Here is a 9,633-nt window from a genome sequence, read left to right on the forward strand (position 1 = left end):
ATAATGCTTAATCTACACCATTTTCTCGGAAGTTCTGATAGCTGATTTGATAGCGCGTCTGCGTTTGTTGTCGAGCAATGACTTTTGGAGCGGTTCGATTCCGGCATTTCCGGTCCCTGACAGTTTTTTTTCTTTTCTTTTCCTCCTCCCGACTGACCAATAGTTCCATAAATTATAGGCCCAATTTGTAGTGTTGCTTTGAAGTTGTTGTTTATTTTAAAAAATGTATTAGACAAGTGATTAAAAATGCAGGAGGGGGGGGGGGGTTGGTAGATCTAAATTTAGATATCTAGATCTAGATCTAGAATCTAGATATTATCAAGTCCTCCTGCGTCTTTACAACAATTGTCGTGCAGTCTTCCATCATGTCCAGGTAGAATACTAATAGATCTAGATCTAGAATCTAGATCTCTAGATTCTAGATCTAGATCAAGATCTAGAATCTAGATCTAGATTCTAGATCTAGAATAGAAAATCCTAAATGTTTCCGAAAACACTTCGTTCCATGTGGGTATCCCAGGAAGTGATGACATCACATTACTAAAATAAGCAGCCAATCAGAAAGATGCGTTATTTCTAAGTTTAACGGCATGTGTCAGATAGGTTACCTCTAAAATACGGAGTTCCTCAGGGTTCGGTCCTTGGTCCTGTCATCTTTACAATGTACACGCAATGTCTGTCATCAATAATTTCTTTATATATATGCCCTCAATTACCATCTTTATGCAGAGGATACACAGCTGTATGGATTCACTACAACTGACAATGTACACAATCTCATAGATAGAGTCGCCAGATGTATCAATGATATAGGAAAATGGATGTTCAAGAACAAATTAAAATTAAATGAGGATATAAGACCGAAATATTATTTCTTCGTAGCAGCGCATGCAATGAAATCGACAATATCAGAATAAACATCAATGGCCACGAAATATCAGCCCAAACTAAAATAAGAAATTTAGGTGTGGTGCTAGATCAAGATATGTCAATGAAATACTATGTATCCAATCTTTGTAAAAAGGCCACCTCTATTCTCACCCGGGGTGAGAATAGTGCAGGCGAGTCTTTTGGCTATTCTCACCCGGTGCGCGTTCATCGTTATAGCCTAGATCTAGGCCAACAAATTTTGCGTTCACCCTAAACCACAGAATTCTACACTGTGATAACAGAAAAATTGTAAAATTCTGTGCTGTGAACAAACGTTCCATTACAACTGTACTTGTAGCCTACTAAAAGCGTACAATTTTGTCTGTGGGCAGTGGAGAGAGAGAGAGAAAGAGAGAGAACAAAACAAAATGGCGACCCGCGTAGTTCGGCTCGATTCGAAAAGTTAAATTGCCGTAGCATCTTTGTAGACAACCAAATTAATTTACTTTTGTGTTTTAACATCATTTTTTAACTTTGTTTTGGTAAATTTGATCGTCCACACCGATAGACAGTATTCAGAAAGAGACAGAGAGAGAGAAGAGGGGAGGAGTAGATCTTGCGAGAACTTCCGGGCGTTTGAGAATAGCCACTTTCGAGGACATGTGCCCCCCTGAACCCTTCCCCCCCCCCCCCACCTCCATATTTTATTTAAGTCAGAAGCTCCCCTGAAACCCCCCCTTCTCTTGACTTTAACGAACAAAACTAGAGTAATCGTACCGGGTCGGGCAGACATGCGATTAAAAGTAGAAATGATGCAAACTATTTTTAGGTAAGGCGCCCATCTTGTTTGACGTTAGACCAGGATACCCTTCCGATCACGTGACTACATCTAAGTATAGACAACCGCATGGCACCAAAGATGGAAGTGTCTATATTATATCGTCGGCAGAGAATTCTAACCGTCTAACTCGAAATTTTCTTGAATTGCTTTTTTCCTTAAAATAGATCGACATAACGAATGGCTACGTCCTATTAAAGAAATTTTTTTTACTTTCCCTCCCGTCTCACACTCAGCTACCAGTTATCTATTTTCTACTATCTATTGATGTGCTGAACACGAATACTTCATTTCCGTCGCAAATTAATAGTTTTTGAAATATTTGATTGTTTTTAACCGAGATAGACATGCTTTGGACCAATCGGGGGGTTCCAGGGGGGCCTGCCCCGCTGGGGTAAAAGAAAATCTGGGGGGTTACAGGCAGAGCTGGTAGTAACGGAGTACAAGTACTCCGGTACTTGTACTTACGTTACAATTTTCGGTACTTTTACTGTACTCCGGTACATTTTTGAAACCAGTACTTTTACTGTACTCCGATACTTTTTATAAAAGTACTTTTGAGTACTTTTTAAGTACATTTTGAGTACTTTGGTAGCTTAATGAAAGGGTAAGTGCAGGCATTTCTGATCATAATTTACGGAGCAAAAACCCGATCAACCGCCAAGAGTTAAAAGTTGAGATCAAAGAACGGCCCGTCGCCTCAAAGATCAGCCACTATCGTGAATGTGATCACAGGCGTTGTAAAACTCCTGAAACGGTACAGTGTTTGCTCCAGACGGGATCACACATCGAGGTGTGAACTGACCGATGCGTTTCTTTTCCCCAAACATCGCACTCGCATCTGACCTCACCACCTAAACTTACATCACACCCTGGGTGGGTAGGGCCTACAAGTTCGCTCCAGGCGGGATCACATCAAACTGTGAACTTATCCCTGACCATTGAAAGCAGTTTTTCCCGAATTTGCGAGACAACCTGAATTTTAATTAGTGTGGTCACATCGTAATGGTGCGTAATGACAAAGGAAGTTGGGTGGGGTGGGGGGGAGGGGGGGGGACTCAATCAGAGATGGAAAGCTAAAATTGTTGGACAGGTAAAGGGGAGGGGCAACTGGATAAACGTAGATAAAGATCTCAAGACTCACGATAGGCTAATGAGTGTGTATATATAATATTATTTATGGCATGCCTCATGCCACTGTGATTGGTAATCAAGGTTGACCACTCTTTGCTTGCCATATGTCATAAATCCACCCAGGGGTCACGTCAGTTCATGGGTCACTGTAGATTCTTCCTTGGCTTCGTTGGCTAAGATCCCATATTTTCCTTGCTTCCGAGCACTGGGATCTTAGGCGGAGACTACTGCAGTAGAGAATCTTTGGTTACACTACACTTACTATTACTAGACTCTAGGAAACTATTGTATTTTGGTTTGCCGTTGGCGCCGTGGACTACACAGTGTGACCAAAATCTGTCAGACCACTATAATCAATTGAAACTGAAACTGTGTTCTCAATGTGTATCTAACAATTTTTAGACTGCCTAAATTTCTTTTAAACTTGTTTTGGGTGGTTTTTGCTTAAGGCTACATTGATTCCTTGAGGATTTGTTGATGAAGAATTCAATGCACTTTTCCAATTTCTATGCGGCCATTTTCATCAATTTTATGTTTTCTTAAGAGCAACTTTGTATCTACATTTTTCAATTTGGATACTCTTTCTGTAGAACTTTCCGACCTCTAGGACTGACTTACATTTGATCACATTGTTTTGCTCAAACAAGTTCTATTCAAAATATCACTTACCCACTAGTTGCGTCTGTTCGTTTGGGTTATTTTTTGTTCAACTCCACGGACCATTTCCACCGTTCAGTGCGTACATTGTATATTCAAATGCTTTGTATACTGTTTACATTTTTAGTAATAAAGAGTCTAATTTGTCAAATATACTGGATAAGTTATAAAATATGATGTTTTGCATAAGCGCTGAAGTGTTTTAGCATATTAGCAGAAAGTACTCAAAATGTACTCATAAGTACTTTTTTAAAAAGTACTTGTACTCAAGTACATTTTATAGGAAAGTACTTTTACTGTACTTAAGTACATTTTTTAGATTGTACTTAAATTTGTACTTAAGTACTTTTTAAAAAGTACTTTAACAGCTCTGGTTACAGGGGGGCATGCCCCCCTGTTTTTACCCATAATTTGATATTTTACAGTTAGATTTGAAATTGTCTTGAAAATAATTGATTTGCGACAGTTTTAGTGGCTTTATGTATGATCTGCAGCAAACAGTACAGCAGTTTGACCCCTGAAACAGTGCATCTGTGTGCGGGAGTGAAAGTAAAAATGTACCCTATTAAAATCTAGAGCAATTTGGACAAACAAAAGTCTTGTTTTAAAGAGAAATTATTCTAACCGTATATTCCGACTGGCTTCCGTGACTGAAGAATTCTAACCGTATAATTCGTTTAGGTAGCCCGCCATTTTGGATCACAACGATAACGTTTTGCTCTGAAGGAGGCGTTTGATTATAAATAAATGCAAAATCAGAAAAGGCTGCTTTTGTTAAAGGGTTGATCGACTGTGTCGAGCCTGTGGAGAAAAAGGAGAGAGAAAGCAGATTGTGGTCCATGAAGTACCATCTGCGAGTGAATGGGGCCAGAGTAAAAGTGTGCACGGCTTTCTTCTTAAGTCCTGTACTTTGTTACTAGTGTGTTCATATTGTTCTCACATTTGGGTTGGGTGTAGCAGAGGGTGAGGTTCCTGTTCAGAGAAAAAGGGTCAGGGATGAGACTACAGCATCAAAGGTACTTAAACAGTTTCTTCGTGATCTGCCCAAGTTGCCATCTCACTATTGCCGAGGGACTCCAGTAAGTTATACTTGGAACCTGTTTTCCAGAGCTTAAAGAAAAGTATGAGTGGGGGTGGGGGGTGGTACTTTCTACCTTCAAGTTTAAAGAGGAGATCAATGCTATGAACCTGTCTTTGTTCCATCCTCGAAAAGATAGGTGTGATCTTTGTGTGGGCTTTGAGGAGGGGAATGTGGAAGAGGGGCATGCAAAAAAGCCAGTAGGTAAGGAAAACTGCATGGGCAGCCCCAAAATCAAATAATAGACCAGCAATCAGTTCTGCTATATCCACACACCAATGCTTCTGCTTTGTACTGCAAGACGAAATTGAATGTACACAATTTCACAGTAAAAGGAACTAGAGAGCAAGGACTGTGTATGTTATGTCTCAAATGAATTCGAAGGTGCTCTGACTGCAAATAAATTTGCTCCTTGTGTGGCTGATTTTTTGTCATCTGATTTGACTCCAGATCATTATATTCGGATGGATGTGGTTGTATCAGAACTGCAAAGTCACAATGACTTCTGCACTGTTACATTTCAGCTCTGTCAATGGTAAAACTGTAACATTAGAATTCCTAGAGAAGGGCTATACACAGATGGAGGTGGACAGTGCTCACGGCACATCTACTACCCAGCTGATTAAGTCAGGCTAATGGAAGAAAGTAGGAAAGTGAAGCCATATAGTATTTGACTCATTGTATCTTTTCTGATTTCATCAAACTGACCAACCAGAGTTTACACGCCAGATGGTCAAATTAAATACAAACTGAGATTTGATGATGAATGGTCACATCTGCCTTTGAAGTGCGGCGAAGCCACAGACATTCTCCATAAAGAGATGAAGGGGCTGCCTCTGTATCAGGGTAGAAAGTTTAATTCGTCCATAGAGAACTTTAATAACACATGCAAGAAATGAAGTGTTGTGTGCCATCTGACTACCACAAGTTCTATGACAATCTAGAATTGAGTACGTCACCAGTGCGCAAGTTAAAACCCACGGTTAAGTCTAATTTGATATGCAGTGTATTGTGTTTTGGTTTATGTAGTTTATTTTTAGCGTTTCAGAGCTTTAGCTTCATTGGGTAGAGCATTTTAAAGCCTCATAATGGTTCTTGAACAAGAGGATAATTCATACCTGTTGACACTGGATGCTGCTATGGCATATACCTCATCTTGATGACTTTCTATGTAAAATGTGTTATTTAATTAGGCCATACATTATGTGGGTAACATTAATATGAGGTTTAGTTGACTTAGCTTTAAAAAAAAATCATATTACTTTTAGAGTCTTCCAACCAAGTTAAACCATGTTTTAGAGTTAGAAGCATTTCAGTTTCTTCCATTGGAGAACTGCTGGGTCGCTTTTCAATCTTGCTAGACCAAAATCAACAAATCAAACAAGAATACGAGACCTTTTCTTTGCCGGTGATGCTGCTGTTGTCGCTCATAATGAATCAACCCTACAAATAATCCAGTGTTTAAGAAGATTGAAATGGCTGGGCCATGTCAAGAGAATGGACGACATCCGGATTCCGAAGCAATTTCTCTATGGACAACTTGCCCATGGAAAGAGACCAAGGGGAAGGTCAAAACTGAGGTACCAAGGCATCTGCAAAAACAGATTATCTAAGCTTGGAGTAGATGTCAGCTTCTGTGAAGAAATAACCGGGGACAGGAAAACATGGAGGAAAATGATAAATGAAAGAACTATTATAATGCTAGTGACTAGAGAGCAAGCACTGCGACAAAATCTGCACTTCAAACAGGAAAAAAGTAGCCAAAGAAGCTCCATGAAGACAATTTGTATACGGAAATTCTTCTCTGCCCCCCCCCCCCCCTCTCTCTCTCTCTCTCTCTCTCTCTCTCTCTCTCTCTCTCTCTCTCTCTCTCTCTCTCTCTCTCTCTCTCTCTCTCTCTCTCAAGGAAAAGAAAAAAAGAGAGATTTGAGTCATTAAATTATCACTGACACAATACACAACTTGAATTCCAATTTGAGTGGGGGGTTTTCGTATCGCATCGCACAATTAGAATTAGATCTTGATAGATCTGGATCTATCCCTTCCAAAGATGCACATATGTTCACTCAGCCCGAAAAGTGTTCGCAGAAGTCCGCGCTTTGCTTCAGATTGCGCTGGAGTTTTTGTTTTGAAGCTCTCTTTCGTTTCTCCAGAAGAAGAATAGGATGCAAGCACAGTCTGTTAATTTCAGTTTTATTGTTTTCCACACAAGTAGGAACCCTGTTCGCAAAGACCGCACTTTTTCGAAGAGGGCACCAAATTTTGAGGACACTTTTTTAATTGGCTCACCGAGAGTGAACTATCTTGTACATGGTATGATCTTTGTCCCTACGCAATGAGGGGGCAAAAATGAGGAAATACTAGGCCCTAGGCCCAATTAATTTCCATCCTTCTTTTGAAACGCCCTGTGCGAATGAAATTTCATAGTATTCACACACCCTCTGCAAATAAAATTTCATAGTATTCACACACCCTGTGCGAATAACATTTCATAGTATTCTCACAGTATTCACCCACCCTGTGCGAATAAAATTCCATAGTATTCACCCACCCTATGCGAATAAAATTCCATAGTATTCACACACCCTGTGCGAATAACTACAACAGCCTTTCTGATACTGTCTATCGGTGTGGATGATCAAATTGACAAAACGGAGTGTCTACGTACACGGTAACCGGGCACCTAGTCTCAATATCTACGTACACCGGGCACCTAGTCTCACCTAGTCTCAGTATCTACGTACACGGTGACCGGGCACCTAGTCTCAGTATCTACGTACACGGTAAACCGGAATGAAAATAAATCGATGTTATATTTTGTCCTGTGCTGTCACTAGCTGAAAAAAAAAATTCATACAAGCGCCTTGTTGGGCTCGCCATTGTGACCGGTCAGTGGACCTGTTCGTGCGCATCACATTGCGAGTTCCGGTTGGGAGTCACCAAAGTTCATTCAAAGCCTGTGCGCTGCGAAGTATAGGGCTCTGAAATGGGGGATTATTGATTTTTTTTTTAAAGGTACGGTCGGGGGAGGGGTGGGGATGAAGGAAACCCCGGATGACAAAAACTGAATTTGGAGTTCTGAACTGCCCGGTTACTGTGTACGTGACACTGAGACTACGGGCCCGGTTGCCGGTTACCGGGTACGTAGACACTGCTGAGGCTAGGTGCCCGGTTACCGTGTACGTAGACACTCCGTTTACAAAAACAAAGTAAAAATGATGTTATAGCACAAAAGTAATCAAATTTGGTCATCTACAAAGATGCTATGGCTTTTTCACTTTTCAAATCGAGCCGAACTACGCGGTTCGCCATTTTGTTTTTCCCGGAAGTTCTCGCGCTACTCCTCTCTCTCTCTCCCCCCCCCTCTCTCTTTCTCTCTCACTGCCCACTGACAAAATTGCACGCTTTCAACACAAGAGCACTGGAATGTTTGTTCTCGGTGAATGCTCCGCTACACTGGTTGGCCTATCCCGGTGAACGCACACCCGGGTGAGACTAGTCAAAAGGCTCACCTGCCACATAATTTTTTATAGAAGCCCTCCCGTTTTACGTCACATCCACTACCGGGTACTCCTGTACAATTGCTGTCCCGTTTTTAGGGATACTCGCTTTCACCCCACCAACGATTAGACTACTTCTGGTTCTAAACGATACTTTTTGATGCGCGTGCTGATAGAATCTGGATCTAGGCCTATGGAAAGAAAATCTATAGCCAATCAAACCTATTGGCAAAACATCAAGTTATGGTCAAATTGAGAGATTGAAAGCGAGAGAAAGAGAAAGAGAGATACAGAGACAGTCAGACAGAGGGATAGAGACAGACAGGGAGAGGGGGGGGGGAGAGAATGAGAGAGAGAAAGGGAGAGGGGAAGGGTAGAGAGAGAAAGAGAGGGGAAGGGTAGAGAGAGAGAAAGAGAGAGGGGAAGGGTAGAGAGAGAGAGAAAGAGCGGGAGAGGAGACAGAGTGAAGGAGAGAGAGGGAGACGAGAGAGAGAGACAGAGATAGAGAAGGGGAAGGGAGACTGAAGGAGAGAGAGAAATAGAAAAAGCGAGAGAGATAAAAGAGAAAGAGACAAATAAAACAACAAAGCGACAGAGGCAAACAGAGATGTGAGTGAGAGGCATATATTACAAAACTGGCCATTTCATATGTTGTAGATAAGTGACTAACTTTAACAGCGATGACCGGTTCAAGGGCCCTGGGCAGTCCCTCTCATTGATATCGATGACCGGTCAAGACCGATTAGGTCTCACCTTTGGGGCACTGATGTCACTAGCCGTTATCAACTGTGACAGGCGCAACCACTGATAACTTCATTTTTCTGATGCCAGTGATCCGCCCCTTTGTTTTCGGGACAAGATATCATTCTATCTATATAGACTATAGAAATTGTGGACGGCAATCTGTAAACGGATAATGGTTGTGATGGTGATGATGATAATCTTACCACACAAAGCCACACACACAGAAACACATCCAGACTCACATGTAGCTTTGCCAAATCAAAAGGTTGGATACCAGGGTGTGACAAATGAGGTCCGAAATCAACTTTATGTAGTAACTCTCAGGGCTCCCCTTTACGCACAAAGGTGCGTGCGTATATTACGCATTAAACCTGCAGATTACCCCCTTAAAGTTTTGGTGGTGCGTGAGCGTTACTCTTTAAAATTTCGTTTCAGGGGTTTGCATATGCTTTAAAACATAGGTGGTGTGCGTCTGGCAAGCATCATTTAATCATTCATTTCCCCCTTTCTCTATACTGAAGCAGAGTCAATGATTTGACAACACACCCACACACATGACACGGCACGGCACGGCAGTCATCTTTTGTATTTTTGTCTGTGCCAGAAACAGTTGACCTACTTATCAGCTGTGCGCACTTTCAGGCAACACAGGCTTGCTCCGCCCACATTCTGGTCGTTCACATTAATTGTCAGTACCGTGCTTTGAGTTTATCCCTCCCGTGAGATTACCCGAACAGACCTGACTACTCAGCCCGATTTGTATCCTGATTTTTTTCCTCAAATCTCAAGCATCCCGATTTTCCCGATTTCGA

This window comes from Aplysia californica, unplaced genomic scaffold (assembly GCF_000002075.1).
Source record: "Aplysia californica isolate F4 #8 unplaced genomic scaffold, AplCal3.0 scaffold00534, whole genome shotgun sequence".
Lineage (NCBI taxonomy): Eukaryota > Metazoa > Mollusca > Gastropoda > Aplysiida > Aplysiidae > Aplysia > Aplysia californica.